Below are 19,097 nucleotides of genomic sequence, written 5' to 3'. Positions count from 1 at the left end.
CATCCTGTAAGTCTGCCCTACCTATATACTTAGTTCCTTGACATGCAATTTTCTTCAGTTTAACTCTTTAAAAACACATAATTGTTTGCACTAAGTTTCTTAAGGGATCCAGATTCCTTCATTTGTTCCCCATGCAACCAGTCTTTATATTCTTTGCAAATATCAATAACTTTATCTTTTCCTCCAAATCCACTGGTAAAATAATTGAATAGCACTGGGCCAAGTAGTAACCTCTGACTAACCCTACTAGAAACTGGATAATTTCCCACTGAGAATTATATTTTGGGATCTATTACCCATCTTTGAGTCATTTAATAACTAAGTACAATGTTAAGTTCAGATTAGCGGTGTCCAAAAAGTGGTACCATTGGTGGACCCCTCAAATAGTCAGTGAGCTATATGAGCCCACGGTGCCTAGGCACCAGGAATCTTCCTGGCCTTGGACCCTGGCCCCACCTACTGTCCCTGGGTGATTTAAAAGGGTCTGAGGGCCCCCATTGCCACTACCAGCAGCAGAACTAGAGCAGCTTCCTGCCACTATCGCCATGCTGCTGCTTCCCCCATGGGGCCGCAGAAATCTGCCAAGTCTCTGTGAACTGTCCCCGTCCGACCACCCCCTGTAGACAATGTGAAGCTGTCTGTGGGCAGCAGCTCATGGAGACCCTTGGTTCCCCACATGGGTGCCTCAGCTAAGTGCTGCACAAATTCCTTCCCCTTACACCTCCGAACCCTCTACTCCCTCCTGCAGCTCCCTTGAGTCCCCATACTCTCTTCCAGAAATTGGGATCCTCACCCTCTCCTTCAGCCCAAGCCCAGAGCCTGCACTCCCTCTCTCACCAAAATTGCCTCTTAGAGTCTTGGGGAAGGAGCTTAGGCAGAAGAGGGTGGCAGGGAGGAGCTTTGGTGGGGATCAGACCAAAGGTCCATCTAGCCCAGAATCATGTGTTCTGAGTGTGGCCAATGCCACTTTCAGAAGGAACAGAACAGAACAGGTAATCATCAAGCAATCCCTCCCCTGTCACCCATTCCCAGTTTCTGAGGGTATATCTACACTACCCTCTTAATTCGAACTAGGAGGGTAATGTAGGCATACCGCACTTGCAAATGAAGCCCAGGATTTGAATTTCCCGGGCTTCATTTGCATAAGCCGGGTGCCGCCATGGGGTTCGAACTAGCCGGGATTTAAAAATGGCGGCGCCCAGCTTATGCAAATGAAGCCCGGGAAATTCAAATCCCGGGCTTCATTTCCAAGTGCGGTATGCCTACATTACCCCGCTAGTTCGAACTAGCGGGGTAGTGTAGACATACCCTGACAGAGGCTAGTGACACCATCCCTGCCTATCCTTGCTAATAGCCATTATCTTTCCACTCAGTGAGATGGTCTTTAATTATTGCAGAGTCATGTTGGAAGCTCATATTTACCCTGTCCATGTTGTACTTATTTGGCTAAACAAGAGAACTTTGTCCCTTAGGGCGTTGATCTGGCATCCTTGATAGCCCTGAATTTCTGAATGTGCACAGTGGTTTTTTCAAAATTATTAGTATTCTATAATATAACAAATGCTTGGATTAATTCATGGAGAAAGCTCAATGGATGTTTCTTGGGAGACTGTAGAAGGGCAGCTCTCATCTTAAAAGTGTGTTGTGTCTCACCGACTCTTGTTCATTGAGGCTGCATCTAGACCGGCATGATTTTGTGGAAATACTTTTAACGGAAAAGTTTTTTTGTTAAAAGTATTTCTGCAAAATCGCGTCTAGATTGGCAAGTGCCTTTGCGCAAAAGATTTGCTTTTGCACAAAAGCATCCATGGCCAGTCTAGATGTGATTTTGCGCAAGATAGCCCCGATTGACATTTTAGCCATCAGGGCTTTTTTGCTCAGAACAGTTCTTCCCTGTCTACACTGGCCCTCTTGCACAAGTATTCTTCAACAAGAAGGCTTTTTCCCGAGTGGGAGCGTGAAAGCATTTGTGCAAGAAGCACTGATTTTGTACATTACAAAGTCAGTGCTCTTGCGCAAATTCAAGCCGCCAGTGTATACAGCTGGCAAGTTTTTGCGCAAAAGCGTCTGCTTTTGCGCAAAATCTTGCCAGTCTAGATGCACGCTGAGTGTATTTAACAAGCAAGGGAAATGTGTCTTTTCCAAATGAAAGCTCCAACAAATCACCCTGGTTCTGAGAACCAAGATGTATGGTTTTCTTCTTAAATGTCATAAGATTGTTATACCTGAAATCCCATTTTCCTCAGATGATGTCCTCAGTGACCACTAGATAACCCTACTTTCTTTGCTGGGTTTTTTCAGGTGTGTAAGAGTGTATAATTCTTCATATAATGCATGAGAAGGACTGGAATCCATCTAATTCCTTTGTAGCTGTCTTGGATCTTCTGTGCTAACAGGAGTAAACAGCAATAAAAGTTTATTTTCTCAGGGCCTATAACTCTGATTACAAATAGAGAACAGGTCTGTGGAGTACATATTAGCCATTTTTACCTACTCACTTTTCAATGAAATGCACTTTAAGTTATATACTTTTTTAGCCTGCATTATGGTAATAGAGCAATAATTGCCTTGAGTTTTGAGATATCTTAGACTTATAAATGTTAGAGATGTTTAGAGCAAATAAAACTGTCACTGGCCATGATCACTACTGAAAGTTGTGGAACATGTAAAAAATAATTAATCATTCAATTGCAGTGTTTTTGATATCATAATTCTCTGCATACCATACATGCTAACTCAGTCTTAATGTTTACTCATACACTTTGTACAAGTGCACATGTCTACACAAAGTGCAAAGCTGTGAAGAATCAAACCCTTGTGTCTGCTTGTGAGGACATTATCTGTTCTAAGTTGCAGCTTTATCTAAGATCCCTCAGCTAGAAAGCTTGTAACTTGAGCTGTGCTTTAACATACATGATCTGTATTCTGTCTGGGGTGCAATTTTTTCTCAGAGGTTGTAGTACACTATAAATGTAGCAAAAGAGAGGGTGGGTCTTGATTTTCAAAGTTCTTTTTTTTTCCTAGAAGCATTGCCCACAGATTTTCTTCTTTTTGCTGCTACAAAATAGCATCCTATTCAGGACTAACCATGTGTAAATTTGGAAGCTGCCAGAGGAGTTGCCACCGCCCTGCATTTTTGAATGCTTAACATTCTGCAACCCACCAAAATATTGCGGTTTGAGCTCCTACTTCTTAAATGAGATTAGCTAGTTATAGCAATACAAAATGGATTTAAAGGGCTTTGTTTGTTTAAAATCTTTGGAAACAGTTTCTTTGAAAATGCTACAAAATAGTAATGACTTTTTCCATTTTAAAATGCTGGTATGGTTTTGAATAAAAGGATTAAGTTGACAGTAATTTTTAGGAGACATTTACAAAGGCTGAAAAACAAATAATGTTGCTGATGTACTGAATAGTTTTGCAACTGAACTGAAATTTGTTCTGCAATTAAATGTGATCAGTACAATGAAAAACTCATTTTGCATAGGCACTACACATACCAGTGTAGGTCCTGAGCCTACATTGAGAAATGTGAGCCTACCCCAGTGCCTGAACTTCCCATGTGATCCTTAGTGCAGAATTGAGGTCTCAATATTGTGGAGGCAAGGCTCCCTGAATGCCAGCCTATGAAAAGAACAGTCATAAAGAACCTCTCAGGAGATATTCAAATGCCAGATTAACAGAGGTCCCACAGGTAGGTTTTCTGTTTTTACAGGTGGTGCACATAAAAAATTATTCTGGGCATGGATGGAAAAATCTGCACAAGATTGGAAAAGATTAGAGGGAACATTGTGCACTGCACCATTTTAGGAAAATACATTGGCTCCAGCTGTCTCCTCCTTCCTCTATCTCCCTCCTCCCTTCAGAAACAACCAAAGATGCTGGAATTTTTCAGGGGCCTCCTTTAAAGACCTCTGCTTATTGAAGGGAGAATGGGGAAAAGGAGAGGATAACACAAATGCCACAAATGTCAGTCAGCTCAACAGAATATCTGAAACGGTGGAGCAGGAATTTGAAGCACACCACAGAAACTCTGATACTTAAGTAGGCTTGCCAGGTGTCTGCTTTGAACCAGACGGTCCAGTATTTGAGCTTTCTGTTCGGGAAAAAATTGAGAAAATATAAATGAGAAAATATACATGTCAGAATTTTCGAAATAAGATGTCATGTCGATTGTGATATAATATCAAGTGTGTCCAGTATTTTTGTTGAAACCATCTGGCAACCCTACACTTAAGATATCTGTTTAAGACTAACACCATTTACACCAATGTACAGCCTGTATTAATGGGATCCAAATCAGTCTTTTATCTCCCATTAAATTAATTCAAGCTAAGGGCAAAGTCCCTTTTCAATGCTGTGTATGAAACTCCTACAGATGTCTGTGGGAACTCTGTGCATGGTATGCTTGCACATTTGAATTTTTAGTGGTTTTCTTAGAATTTTCCCTGTGTACTCATTTAACCATCTTTATCCTCTATTTTTTAATCATTTAGGGTCCTTTCGCATACCATAATTGGATTTAAATTTTTTTTTCCATTTTCTAAAGTGAGGGGTTGACATGAGTTTAATATCTTGTGCAATAATAGTTTTCCATATTAGAAAAATAGGAAGTATTTTTCTGCTTTTCATTTGAAATGAGATAATGGGTAAAAGGTTTTTCTTAACCAAACTATTTCTCCTGGAAGTATTTCTGTGCCTAGCTGTTGCTCAAATTAGCCCAATAACTTTTCTTGCCGAGCAAAGGTAATACATCAAAGAGCCGAAATCTTGCGTTGGACTGCACACTGGCAGACCTTTGTGCCATGCAGACACTCTTGTAGGATTGGAACCAAGTTTTTCATTGTCATAAGAAATAAGGAGGATATTTCTGCCATGTGCCAGAGCTGTGTCAGGGAATCACTTTTGCTGTGTGATTCTCAGGACCAGCCTCAGCCTAGATACCACTCAGAATTGACTTAAGTTCTCCCACTGGCTTAATGACCTTCATGGACCATATGCCTTTGGAAAATTGGCTAGAGAGCAGATCTCAGACATCCACCTTCCCTGCTCTGACATAAAAAAAAAGATGGGTGTAGACATGAAGGGAAGGAGTAATAAGAACAAGGTCCAGCTCTAGGAGAAAGCTTCCCTATTCAGCATAATTCTCTCCTGGGACCTGCAGCCACTCTGGACCTCACAAAAGAATAAGAATCTGGCCCAATGCATTCATATACTCCTTGGGAGGACACTCATCCCTGGTATACACCATTATTTCAAAATAACAAGCGGTGGAGAGTCCACACTACCAAGCACATTATTTTGAAATAACGGGCTGGTTATTTTGAAATAACTACTCTTGCTTTTTGGGGGAATAAGCTTATTTCAAAATAGCTATTTCAGACATTATTTCAAATAATTTCCTACGGCAGACATGCCCTCAAAGATTTGTCTTGCTTGCAGAATGAGGATGCATATTGCTACACCCTTGCTGGACAAGCTTACCTCCTTCTGCCTATGTGGGGGTAGTTAGCTTGTGACTGGATATAGGAACTGAATCAATTATTGCCTACTTCCTGTCCCATTTGGGGCACAGTTCTTCACTCCCATGAGCACACTGATTGCATAATGCTGACAAGCAGAACCAAACCTGGGACTTCTGGAGCTTAGTGCATGAGCCGCTACAGCTTGAGCTACAAGACAGCTGCTGCTTAACTAAGGCTGTAAAGCAAACTCATCCTTCCTCAGAGAGAGAGAGACCATGGAACAGTGAACCACACCCAGTAGGTGTGCAGGTTACAATAGCACTATTTCTTGGCTCTTACGCACAAGGGCTACGTCTACTCTGGCACCCTTTTCAAGAAATGCTTAAAACGGAACAGTTTTCCGTTATAAGTATTTCTGGAAAAAGCGTGTCTACATTGGCAGGATGCTTTTCCAGAAAAGCACTTTTCCCAGAAAAGCGTCTGTGGCCAATCTAGACGCGCTTTTCCGCAAAAAAGCCCCAATCGTCAATTTCGCAATCGGGGATTTTTTGCAGAAAACACTACTGTGCTCTCTACACTGGCCCTTTTCTGGAACAGTTTTCTGGAAAAAGGACTTTTGCCCAAACGGGAGCAGCATAGTATTTCCGGAAAGGTGGCTGATTTCTTACAGTAGATTGTCAGTGCTTTTCTGGAAATTCAAGGGGCCAGTGTATACAGCTGGCAAGTTATTCCAGAAAAGCGGCTGATTTTCCGGAATAAGTGCCCAGTGTAGACACAGCCAAGGGCTATGTCTACACTCGCGGCTTCTTGCGTGAGTAATATGCAAATGAGGCTAAGCGTGGAATATGTCCGAGCCTCACTTGCATACCTAATGAGCCACCATTTTTTTTCAGAAGAGGCTCTTGCGCAAGAAGGAACATTTACACTGCCCCTTCTTGAACAAGAAAAACCCTCTTGCTCAATGCTGTTACACCTATTACTTTTCAGAAAGAATGGCATTGTGCAAGAGGGTTTTTCTTGCACAAGAAGAGGCAGTGTAGACGTTCCTTCTTGCGCAAGAGCTTCTTCTGAAAAAAATGGTGGCTCATTAGGTATGCAAATGAGGCTCGGTGATATTCCATGCTTAACCTCATTTGCATATTACTCATGCAAGAAGCCACGAGTGTAGACATAGCCAAGGGGTGGGAGGAAACTGCTTATCTGTGTTGCTTCTGGGATTGGACAGGTCTGCTATAGGCACATTTAAGTCCAGTGCATATGATAATAACAAGCAGACATGAAGTATGTTGTACTGTTACATGCCTCTAGAAGTATTTGTTTACTGTTCTGATTAAAGAAAATTGCCACCACTGAATGTAAATCTGGAACAATGTCATGTCAGGTATAAAGGCTGCAGCCTTGGAGAAATCATTAGCAGGCTCAGGCTTGCTACATGACAAGAAAGTTTTCTAAAATTCTTCTGATGGCTGAGGCCTAAGCTTCCTCTTGGGGGTTAGTTGTAATGCAGTTTTATGGACTGTCAGTATGAAGGGAATATTTACATATTTTTATCGTATCCAACAGCTAGTAATTGGGTTTTTATCATTTGTGTTTTCTGTCTGGTTGAATTATAGTGTATCATGTTGTTCATAAGAAACTGCAGCATTGTCATGTTAACAAATAGACATCGGTGTTACCTCGAAGTGACTTATTTACTTGCTTGTAGTCTCTTGTGATAGAACTATGAAATTAATGAATGGAATTCAACCCACCCGGCTTAGTAAAAAGTGGCATTTCTATTTTTTATTGTTTTTCACATTCAAGTCAGAGTTTTCTTTTCAAAATTAGTGTGTTTTGTGCATCAACCTCATGTAATATGTGCATGTCACATTTTTCAGAAAAAATAGAATATTAGTATTTTTCACATCCTCCTTCCTATGAAAATAGGCTCCCTTAATTTCTATGAATCTATCTGTACATGCCTCACATTAAAATGCACAATTCTAAAGTATAAATTTTAAATCTCTAAACATTACCTAAAATAACCCTTTTGCCCAGTATCACTGTTTGGAGATCCTGAGATATCACATTATCCAGAGAGAGAGAAACACTGGCTGTGTCCCCCTCTGGGAATATGGAAATCCCCATTCCAGTGGTATAAATCTCCCTCAATTCACTTGCTTTGTGAGGCATCAGACCTTAAATCTGTCCTTTATCAGTCTGTGATATATCAGGGTCAGAAAACAGCAGAAGGGGGAGCTATATAAGCCCTAGGCTAATTAAGGTGTGGTTCCTTACAGACTAGGGAAAGTTACTACAAGTTAATAGAAATATACCTGTAGCCAATTAAGGTCCTGTCAGGAACCCAATAAAACCTCCTGCTTCAGGCAGAGTGAGAAAGGAGAGAAGGCTGGAGTTTTGATGTGTGTTACTTAAAGAGCAGTGTATTGGAGGAAGGGAGACTCCCCTCCCCCAGCATCAAGGACTGAGGATAATCCACCTGGAGGGGAGAGAGGGTAAGAATGCCTCAGGTGTTGAGAGGGGCTAGGGCTCAGACCCAGAGCACTTTCCCTCCAGGGTACGAGTAGAGTGCATAAAGTGCAAGAATACAGGGACAAGCGGTAGCATCCTGCCCAAGGAAAAGTGTGGGATCCACCACACTAATGCCTGCCATTTACCAACAGTCCAAAAACCAGTATAAGTGATCGGTTGTTGTTTTGGTAGAGGAGAGGGGGCGTACCATATTTACTGGCAATAAATAAAAAGATTTGTGAGCAGTGGCTTTAAAATACAGACTCACAGCTGGTTCTGCTGCATTTGGTGGAACATTTATATTACAGTTAGATCCTCAGTTTGTTTCATCCAAAGACGTTGAACCTCTTCCTAAATTGCCAGTACCACTGCTGCAGAACCTGAATTGTTTTTCATTATAGGCCTTCTGCCCCAGTATTGACAAAATCTATCTCTGCTTAATTTATGAGCTATAATGAGCTCACAGACCAAGATTATGTTGCTACAGGCTATTTTCTCCAGTATCTCATCATTTCCCAGTCAGCTTTTAAAGCTTGCTACATTATTTCTCATTTTGAGTCAGACTGTGCATTTGAGCCATAAGCTTTTATTAAAATAGAAAATCTTAGATTCACATGGTGACTGTCTTGGAACTGTCAACATGGGTTTATACATGCCTTTGTTCAACATTTCTAACTCTCTTCCATAGTTCAGTGTAATGAATTTTTAAATAGACATCTATAATAAAGACTCACAGCATTACCAAAAAAATGAGAGATTTTCATACTGACATTTTCTGACTTCTCTTTTTTTTTTTTTTTTTTTTTGTCTTTTTTTCTTACTATAGGGGAGAGTAAAGGGCTCCTCGAATAGCACTAAGCAATAATTAAATTTTCACTCTGAGACAAGCTTCCTTCCCCCCTCCTTTGAAATTAAAACTGGAGTAATTCTGGAAGTGGAGTATTCAGTGATTTGAATCTCACCCAGTGAGCTAAAATATTAAGCACAACATTTATTTCTACAATCTGTACAGCTCCTATTGACTCAAATATTTGCTCATCAAAATCAAGGGATGTATTCTTGGCAAAAAAGCATTCATTCAGTAAATACAATGACCTTCTAGATTGAGAGTTGTCATGGAAATGCAAGTGTAAAGAATTAAAATCACCCCCAAAATTGGAAGGTATTTTCATTCACTTTGCTTTCTTCTTTTCCTTAATTTTAGTTCTATGAGAAATAACTTGTAGTCACATGCATTTGTAGTGCTAACAGTCAGAATGTGTTAAATGACTATTAATTTGTTTTAAATGCTTTCTTTAGTTATAATTTATTGTTTTTTTAATCAAGAAACTTCTTATTTTCAATGTAAAGTAAACCCCCAACTTGTCTGTTTTTTTTCTTTGACAGTATTTTTTGATCGACAGTATTTATAGATTATAAGGCCAGAAGGAACCACTGTGATCATCTATACTCGTATAATACAAGCCATAGATCAGAGGCAGCTGTGTTAGTCTGAATCTGCAAAAGTGGCAAGGAGTCCTGTGGCACCTTATAGACTAAATGAAGTGTTGGAGCATAAGCTTTCATGGGCAAAGACCCACTTCGTCAGATGCATGTAGTGGAAATTTCCAGAAGCAGGTATAAATATGCAGGCCAGAATCAGGCTGGAGATGATGAGGTGAATCCAATCAAGGAGGATGAGGCCCACTTCTAGGGTGTGTCTAGACTACCTAGTTTTGTCGACAAAAGTGGACTTTTGTCAACAAAACAATACCAGCGTCTACACTACCACGGAGTTCTGTCAACATAACGTCGACAGAACTCCGCGGTTTTGTCGACGCTGGTATACCTCATTTTACGAGGCAAAACACCATCTGTCGACAGAGTTCTGTCGACAGAAGGTATTATTGCCTGTAACGTTGCGTCCAGACTAGGGAGTTCTGTCGACAAAGCGGCTTGCTTTGTCGACAGAACTCCATGTGTCTGGATGCAAATTGTCGATGGAAGTTTTGTCGACAGTATCTGTCGACAAAACTTCCGTCGACAAAACATGGTAGTCTAGACGTACCCCTAATAGCTGATCTGGAGGCAGGGGCGGATATAGGGCAGGGCGAACGGGGTGGCCGCCCCGAGCCCCGCGCTTCAAAAAGCCCCGCGCATGCACCGTGGCGCCACTGCGCTTGCGCATGGCATCACTGCACATGCGCCGTGGCAAAGGGGGGGCCCCGCGGAATTACGCTGCCCAGGGCCCCACAAAACTGTCATCTGCCCCTGTCTGGAGGTGTGAATTCCAAGAGAGGAGAAGCTGCTTTTGTAGTTAGCAAGCCATTCACAGTCTTTGTTTAATCCAGAGTTGATTGTGTCAAACTTGAAGATGAACTGTAGCTCAGCAGTTTCTCTTTGAAGTCTGGTCCTGAAGTTTTTTGTTGCAGGATGGCTACCTTTAGATCTGCAATTGTGTGTCCAGGGAGATTGAAGTGTTCCCCTACAGGTTTTTGTATGTTGCCATTCCTAATATCTGATTTGTATCCATTGATTCTTTTACGTAGGGACTGTCCAGTTTGGCAGATGTATATAGCAGTGGGGCATTGTTGGCACATGATGGCATATATTATGTTAGCAGATGTGCAGGAGAATGAACCAGTGACAGTATGGCTGATGTGGTTAGGTCCTGTGATGGTGTTGCTGGTGTATATATGTGGGCAGAGTTGGCACCGAGGTTTGTTGCATGGATTGGTTCCTGAGTTAGAGTTATTATGGTGCAGTGTGTACTTGCTGGTGAGAATATGCTTCAGGTTGGCGGGCTGTCTGTGGGCAAGGACTGGCCTGCCTCCCAAGGCCTGTGAAAGTGAAGGATCTTTGTCCAGGATGGGTTGTAGATCACAAATAATGCATTGGAGAGGTTTTAGCTGAGGACTGTAGGTGATGGCCAGTGGTGTTCTCTTGGTTTCTTTCTTGGGCTTTTCCCGTAGCAGGAGGCTTCTGGGTACACGTCTCACTCTGTCAATCTGTCTCCTCACTTCCTCGTGTGAGTATCGTAGTTTACAGAATGCTTGTTGAAGATCTTGTAGGTGTAGGTCTCTGTCTGAGGGGTTGGAGCATATGTGGTTGTACCTCAGTGCTTGGCTGTAAACATTGGATTGTGTGGTGTGTCCGGGATGGAAGCTGGAGGCATGCAGGTAAGCATAGCGGTTGGTAGGTTTTCGGTATAGGGTGGTATTGATGTGACCGTCACTTATTTGTACTGTGGTATCCAGGAAATGGACCTCCTGTGTAGACTGGTCCATGCTGAGGTTGATGGTGGGGTGGAAGCTGTTGAAATCGTGGTGAAATTCTTCCAGAGTCTCCTTCTCATGGTTCCAGATGATGAAGATGTCATCTATGTAGCGTAGGTAGAGAAGGGGCATAAGTGGATGAGAAGGGGCATTAGGTGGTTCTACCTGTTACCATTTAGGAGGATTCTTAAATGGACTTGATCAAACGGACTCGCAGACAGACTCTCAAATTCTTCTTTTTATGTATTGATTAGTTCCCTAATAGATATACACTATAATCAAGTCTCCACTTAACCTTCCCTTTATTAAGGAAAATAGTTTGAGCTTCTTGATTCTGCCAGGGCACATCTACACTAAAGGGATGGTTGACTTAAGATATGCAATAAGGATGTTAAAGACTAGTCGACAGAATAGTTGACTAGTTGCTTCTCCCCCCCCTCGAGGCAGCAAGGGTGAGGAAACGGGGGGTACTTCAAAGTGGAAGCACCACACAGAGCCTGGGGTCAGCTGGAGTTCCCAGCTGACCCCAGCTCCATATGGCACTAAGCCCAGGTTCAGCTGTGTGGCGCTGCTCCTTTGAAACACTGCCATGGCATTTCAAAGGGGCACTGCCGCAGAGCCCGGGTCAGCTGGGGAGTCCCCAGCTGATCGCAGGCTCCATGTGGCACTGCCCCCTTTGAAATGCCGTAGCAGCATTTCAAAGGGGGCAGCACCCCCCTATCAACTCATCGAACAGTTGATGCAAAAAATGCATCAACTATTTGATTAGTGAAATACAGGCACTTAACAACCTTAATATGCAACTCAGTCAACATCTTAAATCACCTTCCAAACAGTGGGAGGTCAATGGGAGCAAACACTCCCATTGGCTTTCCTTACTCCTCGTGAGTGTCAGAGCCTAAAGTAAAACTCTCCCATCCTCATGCCTATTTGCCTGCCTATCCACCAGTTTTAGTCTGCAGAGATCGACACCCATTATAATTCAGGGGACATGCTTGCCCTCTGTTCACATTTGAGATGTGGGAGATATACAAGATTCTACACTGCTCCTGGGACCCCTGGTGTGTACATGTTTTTGTTTTGATCAGGGCTGTCCTTACCAATACATAGAACATGCAGCTGAGTAGGGCATCCAAAAATGTGGGGAACTACTGAATCTTAGGCTGTGTCCAGACTCCATGCCTCCGTCGACGGAGGCATGTAGATTAGCCAGCTCGGAAGAGGGAAATGAAGCCGCGATTAAAATAATCGCGGCTTCATTTAAATTTAAATGGCTGCCCCGATCTGCCGATCAGCTGTTTGTCGGCAGATCGGGAGAGTCTGGACGCGATGCCCCGACAAAGAAGCCTTTCTTCATCGACACAGGTAAACCTGGTTTCACGAGGCTTACCTGTGTCGATGAAGAAAGGCTTCTTTGTCGGGGCATCGCGTCCAGACTCTCCCGATCTGCCGACAAACAGCTGATCGGCAGATCGGGGCAGCCATTTAAATTTAAATGAAGCCGCGATTATTTTAATCGCGGCTTCATTTCCCTCTTCCGAGCTGGCTAATCTACATGCCTCCGTCGACGGAGGCATGGAGTCTGGACACAGCCTTAATGTCCACCCATCCACCTCTTCCATGGCTTCACTTTCTGGGGAGAAGATATAGTTAACTTAAAAGGGAAAAATCCTGCCAGACCTATTAGCAGAACACAGAACCTGTGAAAGAGCCATTTAAGTAGTAATTAAACCATTTAACAGGCATTTACCAACCCCAGGTGTACACTGTCAGGGTATGTCTTCACTACCACCCTAGTTTGAACTAGGGTGGTTAATGTAGGCAACTGAAGTTGCAAATGAAGCCCAGGATTTGAATTTCCCGGGCTTCATTTGTATCTTGCCGGGTGCCGCCATTTTTAAAGCCCTGCTAGTTCCAACTCCGTGCCCACGGCTACACACGGCACGGAGTAGATAGTTCGGATTAGGCTTCCTATTCTGAACTACCGGTACACCTCGTTCCATGAGGAGTAACGGTAGTTCGGAATAGGAAGCCTAATCCGAACTACCTACTCCATGCCGCGTGTAGCTGCGGGCATGGAGTCCGAACTAGCGGGGCTTTAAAAATGGCGGCGCCCGGCAAGAGGCAAATGAAGCCCGGGAAATTCACATCCCGGGCTTCATTTGCAACTTCGGTTGCCTACATTAACCACCCTAGTTCGAACTAGGGTGGTAGTATAGACATACCCTCAGTCTCTGAATTCACTGTGTTAGTCTAAAGGGTTTTAGTTTAAAATTTGCTTTAAAATATTTCATTAGTGTGTTGCTGAAGATTATAAAATCACATCGGTAAAAAAACCTCCCTTCCCCAGCTGCCATCAGGCATAGAGGTAGCAGTTTAATGGTATTGCATAAGGCCCCATAAATCCTAAGGACAGCCCTGGTTTTAGATTTCATTGTTTCCTTTCACATACTGACGTTGCTTTGTAACTTCCAGACAGTAATGCATTCTAAACATGGCTACACTAAAAGACCACTGTGAAATTTATATAGAGCTATAGGCAGCTGTACACTTAATATAGTGATATTTCAGTACACTACTGTTGTATAGACCTCAAAATCTTCCCTATAATTTCTGGGTATAAGTCAAAATATTTGGGCTTAATGTGTTAAGCCTTATGTGGTTTGGGTCCTGGATATATTAGTCACACTTTCTTTCAGGTGGTAGTTCAGAAACTGAGAATGGATGGAAAATTGAATTAATAATCCATAGATTTATACAGAGTGGGACTAGCTGTTGGACAATCCCATTGGAAGGCCTTGACACAAATTTATTTAGAGGATTTATTTGTGTTTATAGTATTTCAGTGTTTATCAGTGTAATACCTGTTGACCCTTTAAGCATTCTTAAAAGCCTATTTGCCCAGGCTTTTACTGAATTGGGCAGATTGAGAGGGAATTGCCTTTTCTGATTCAGAGAATTTCATTTTCCATGTTTGGTGCTTCACTGTTGATTTTAATAAAATCTTATCTAACATGCATGCAGCTGTGGTACTGGTAGATGAATTTTTATACTTTAGAAATATTAAAAAGTCCCAATGGAAACCAAAACCCTTTTAGGTACCTTTTTCATCGTGCATCTATAGCAATGAAAGGTTTTCCACTATTGCAAACTCCCACTTTGCCTTAAATATGCAGATTCTCTCTAAAAATGTTGAAATTTTGCACAGATGAAATTGGAAAGAAATAGTTTCAGGATCACTGTGAAATACATCAGGCCCATTATGGAAAACTTCTTAAGTATGTGCTTAATCTGACAAAAGTGAGTCATTTTTATTGACTTCTCTGGACTGCTCATGTCCTTAAAGCTAAGGATTTGGACTCCAGTTCAGCAAGGTGCCTATTGACCTATAACCAGGGAAGACATTAAAAAACAGACAACTTAATAGGGATTTTGCTAGGTGAAGGAATTTACTTTGGAAGCACTTGTTTACTAGAGCAATGGATTATACTGAAAGGATGAAGATTAGCAAGAAGCTTCATTTGTTGACAGAAAAAGTAATGCCTCATTCTGGATCAAGATCATACATACAAAAATCTTGGTTTTATTCTGCAGTTTATAACTACTTGGTAAGGAAAAACTGATAATGTGTCACAGCTTTAGTGATGGCTTTGTGTGCTTGTATGTAATATTGCACCCACTCCTCTACATGTAAGAGGAAATAATTCTGGAAATATTTAAATTTTCAGTGTGGTCCATTGCCCTGTGTCAGAAAATGCGTGAAGTAATTTTCAGTAGGAGGCTACTGCATTGTTAAATTCTTATACAACCACACACACTCAGTATTCTTTTGTTCTTTTTTCCTGTTTTTTCTCGCCTTTTCTTCCTTCTTGCTGCTGCAGTTATGTGCAATGGCAGTGACACAAGAACTGGTATCCTTTAGTGATGAGCAAGATAACTTGCCTGAGCAAGGATGGTAGAATATTGTAGCTAAAATGTTTTGTATGGATCTGACTGCAGACATTTTCCAGAAAGTATTTTCTGTACGTAATTTCTAAGAGAAGGTGGTTCAGATTTCAAACTCTGATTCCATCTCAAATTGGAATGAAAAGGCAAAATTGTGGAATTGTTTTGTGCAATGAAATATTTTGAAAATATTTCATTTTTGGAAGAACAAAATGTTCTGTTTTGAATATATATTAATTTGAAAACCAAAGTAAAACTTATTTCCCATGAGCATTTTAATAAAATCACTGCCTTCCCACAGTATTTGCATTTTGTTGAATCAGCATTTTCCAACAGAAAAATATTGTCAGCATTTTTGGTCAGCTCCAGTATGAACTCCAGGGCGGTGGGTTTTGGTTTTTTTACACCTTTTTTTTAGACCTTTATATATTAATCAAAAGCAGTAATTACCTGTGTATGTCTCTCTGTGTTAAGGCTCAAATACAAACAGAAAATAGCAAATCCATATCCTCCATGGCTGCAAAGGATCTCTGCACCTGTTATATAAATGATAGGGGCAGAACTGAATGCTGAGGGGTCTGCCTTGTGTGCAGAAGCATGCATCAGGCAAGAGCAACACAAAAACGTGAAATGTAGGGCTGGAAAGAACATTGAGAGGACATCAAATCCAGTCCCATGAGCTAAAATAGAGCCAAATAAACATAGACCATCCTGATAGATATTTGTCCACCTGTTCTTACAAAACTCCAGGCATGGGAATTCCACAACTCCCTCCCCCCCCCACCTTAATCTTATTCCAGAATTAAGTCCTCACATATAGCCTTTGCTGAAGATTAAAACAGCAGTTCTTAAACTGGAGTCTGCAAGGGATGCTCCAGAGAGTCCATGATTCAAGGTTGTGGCTGCTGGCTCTGCTGATCAACTTCTCCCCTGCCCCTCCTAGTGCTTCCTGCATAGCTGTTCAGTGGTGTGAAGGAGGTGTGGGGGGGGGGGAGTGAAGGGGAGAGGTGAGGAGGGAGAAGAGTGGGAAGAAAGCATGCTCATGGGAGGAGTTGTGGCAGGAATAGGGTGAGAAGAGGATTGGAAGGGATGGAGGGGGGGCAGCACTGGGGCTGAACAGGGTCGAGTACCTCTGGAGAAAATTAGACAGCATTTTAGGCTATGTCTAGACTGCAGAGTTATATCAGAAAAAGATACACAAATTGTGAAATGCAATTTGAGTTTCTTTTTCCGCTTTTTTTTTTTTTTTTTTTTTCAGAAGAGGCTTTTCTGAAATTTGGCCCATCTATGCTGGGCCAAATTTTGGAAAAACCTCCTCTTTCAGAACATCCCTGGTTCCTCATACAATGAGGAATACAGGGATGCCAAAAGATCGTGTCCGCTTTTTTGGAAACTGTTTCAAAAAAGTGGATGCGTACCTTGGACGCTGCAGTTTTTCCGGGATATCTCCAGCATCCCAGAAAAGCTCTGCAGTGTAGACATGGCCTTAGGGTCCTGGGAAATTTTTAAATCAAAATGGAGTTTCTTGGGTTGCTAAAATTTGAGAACTGCTGGATGAAGCTGATTACTTTAGTCTCTAACCTAAGGGAAAATGGAGAATTAATTGCTACTGTCTTTCTAACAGCTCTTAACATATTTGGAGACGGTCATCTTTTCTCAAGTCTAAACATGACCAACTTTTCTTATCTCTTACGTACAGCATAGTACATCCAACCTAGAAAATTAGCTTTTTTTTTTTTTTGCCGCTGCACCGTCTCATTGTTGGCTCATATGCAATTTGTGATCTATTATAACTCCTAGATCCCAGTTATTCCCCCATTTTGTATTTGTTTGTTGGATTTTTTTCCTAAGTTGAGTAGTTCACACTTGTCTTTTAAAAACTACAATCTGAAGATGTGTAGTTGAATATAGCTCCTCTTTCCACAGAGAAAGTACTCCATCCATTCTTCCTTCTCTCCCCCGCCATGCCATGTAACTTCAGTGCCCATCTCAGTCAAGGGACAAAACTAAGGCTTTTCCTCAGACATTCCAACTGATTATTTGTCCGTTCTCTTATTTCCTATGCAAGACAAACAGGATCTGCAAATATTGACTTAAGTGAGTTACCCTGTAGAAGTAATTGGATCACTCAGATAAGCAATGGTTTGAAGGATAAGGCTTCACATAAAAAAAGAATATGACTGGTCTCAAGTCGTCTGTTTAAAAGCTGGAGATTGCTTGTGTAGTATTGGGGAAACTAAACGTGGAAAGGTAATTTAAAAATGTTAGACTCTCTAGAGTAGCTATTTAAGATCACCAGGTATAACTAATCACACTGTTCCCTCCTGGACTTTTGGCCTTTTGTTTTTAGAATTAAAGGACAAGATTCAAGAGGTTATTCAGAAACAACTCTCAAAAGTGAATATAGCACTTAAGTGAAGCCAAGAAATAATTACAAATAGAATTATAAAACACCTAGATGATAATAGGGGCAATGAATCTTGGGGCAAGGACCATTTATGAATTTGTACAGTGTTTGTCACAATGGAACACTAAATAATAATGGAACATTACATAATATGAGTGGTTAATCAACACTAAAGAAGAGCAAATAGCACTATGGCAAATGCAAATATCCAGGCTGATTAATGCAAGTGGAAAGAATTATTTGAACTACTTACACATATAAATATATTAAAAATTACCTGTAACCTAGGCTCTATTGTAGATGTTTCCATGGCAGATTCTTCTGAATGCACAGTGACTGACAAAAAGCAAATGAAATATTAAAATGCATAAATGGGGTAGAAAATACTGAAATTATGCCCTCATTTATGGTATTATGATCAGGTTAGGTCATCCTATGTCGGAAAGATATAGCAGAAATGGACTGGGTCCAGAAATGAGCATCAGAAATGGACAGCTTCTCCATGAAAAGAAATGGGAAATATTTTGACTCTTGTCACTTTTAGAGAAGATAGATGTGATAGCGAGCTAGAAAATAACTAGGACAACAACAAGATATAGATATATCTGAATCCTAGATTTTATTTACCATCTGTCAGGGGAGATCCACATTCATCTTTAATTGAAAGTGAATTAAGGCACATAATTAAGATGTGTAATTCACTGCCACAAGAGTGCATTCAATTCAGGAGCTTTTTGAGGATTTTAAATAAATTAGTTTAAAAATAGATAGTATATAGAGATATTGAAAATATCCATAATTAGAATGACTAAAACTTGAGAGGTTATTCCGGCTATGAGCCATTCGCTAAATTGTGAGGATTAAGAAGGTTAGTTCATAATTGTCCCCTGTAAGGAATTTTGCATCTGTTTCCAAGACAGCTGGCACCAATCACACCCCAACACAGAATATTGAAACAGATGAACCAGTCGAGTATCACCATTCCTGTATGAGTGGCAGCCCAGGGTTGTAGTGACAAATTTGGACTTATATTCTCAAACTAACATTAGCTATGTAGACATTACTTTTAAGTAGTAACTCAGAGTCCTCGATTTCAGAGCATAAATTGCATCCCAAACCTCAACATTCAGGTATGTCTACACTACAGGACAAGGTTGAATTAAGAAACACAACTTCAGCTACATTAATTGTTTAGCTGAAGTTGAAGTACCTTAACTCATGTTTAGCGCTGTCCACACTGCAGGAAGCCCTTCAACTTCCCTTACTCCTTGTGGAAGCAGAACTACTGGCATCGACAGGAGTACCCCTTTCAGTTTAAATTGGCTGTCTTTACTAGACCCACTAATTTGAACCCTGGAAGATCAACAGCAGCTTCAGTCTTATCTGTAGTGTAGACCAGTGGTACATAACTTCCACTTCACAATCCACTGGCTGCTGGGCGATGGTAGTTGCCAGAGCTGAAGCTGGCTGTTTGTGGTGGCTCAGCTTCGGCAGCCATGATGGCTGATTTTTGTA

The 19,097-nt window shown here is 41.3% G+C and overlaps 1 protein-coding gene across 5 annotated transcripts in view; it reads left to right on the top strand.

Moving 5' to 3' along the window:
* The window catches only part of RALYL (RALY RNA binding protein like), a 562,192-nt gene that overhangs the window by 177,402 nt on the left and 365,693 nt on the right, over positions 1-19,097 (top strand). The window contains exon 1 of one of the 5 annotated variants that reach the window (XM_075920454.2): positions 7,749-7,960. The exons of the other annotated variants lie outside the window; for them this stretch is intronic. The gene's annotated coding sequence lies outside the window, so the exon portion shown is untranslated. Of the gene's footprint in view, positions 1-7,748; positions 7,961-19,097 lie in introns of those variants that run through there. 5 annotated transcript variants of the gene reach the window in all.

This window comes from Pelodiscus sinensis, chromosome 2, assembly GCF_052426305.1.
Source record: "Pelodiscus sinensis isolate ZL-2025 chromosome 2, ASM5242630v1, whole genome shotgun sequence".
Lineage (NCBI taxonomy): Eukaryota > Metazoa > Chordata > Testudines > Trionychidae > Pelodiscus > Pelodiscus sinensis.
Note: the sequence above shows the minus strand (reverse complement) of the source record. Positions and strands in the feature narration are given on the sequence as shown.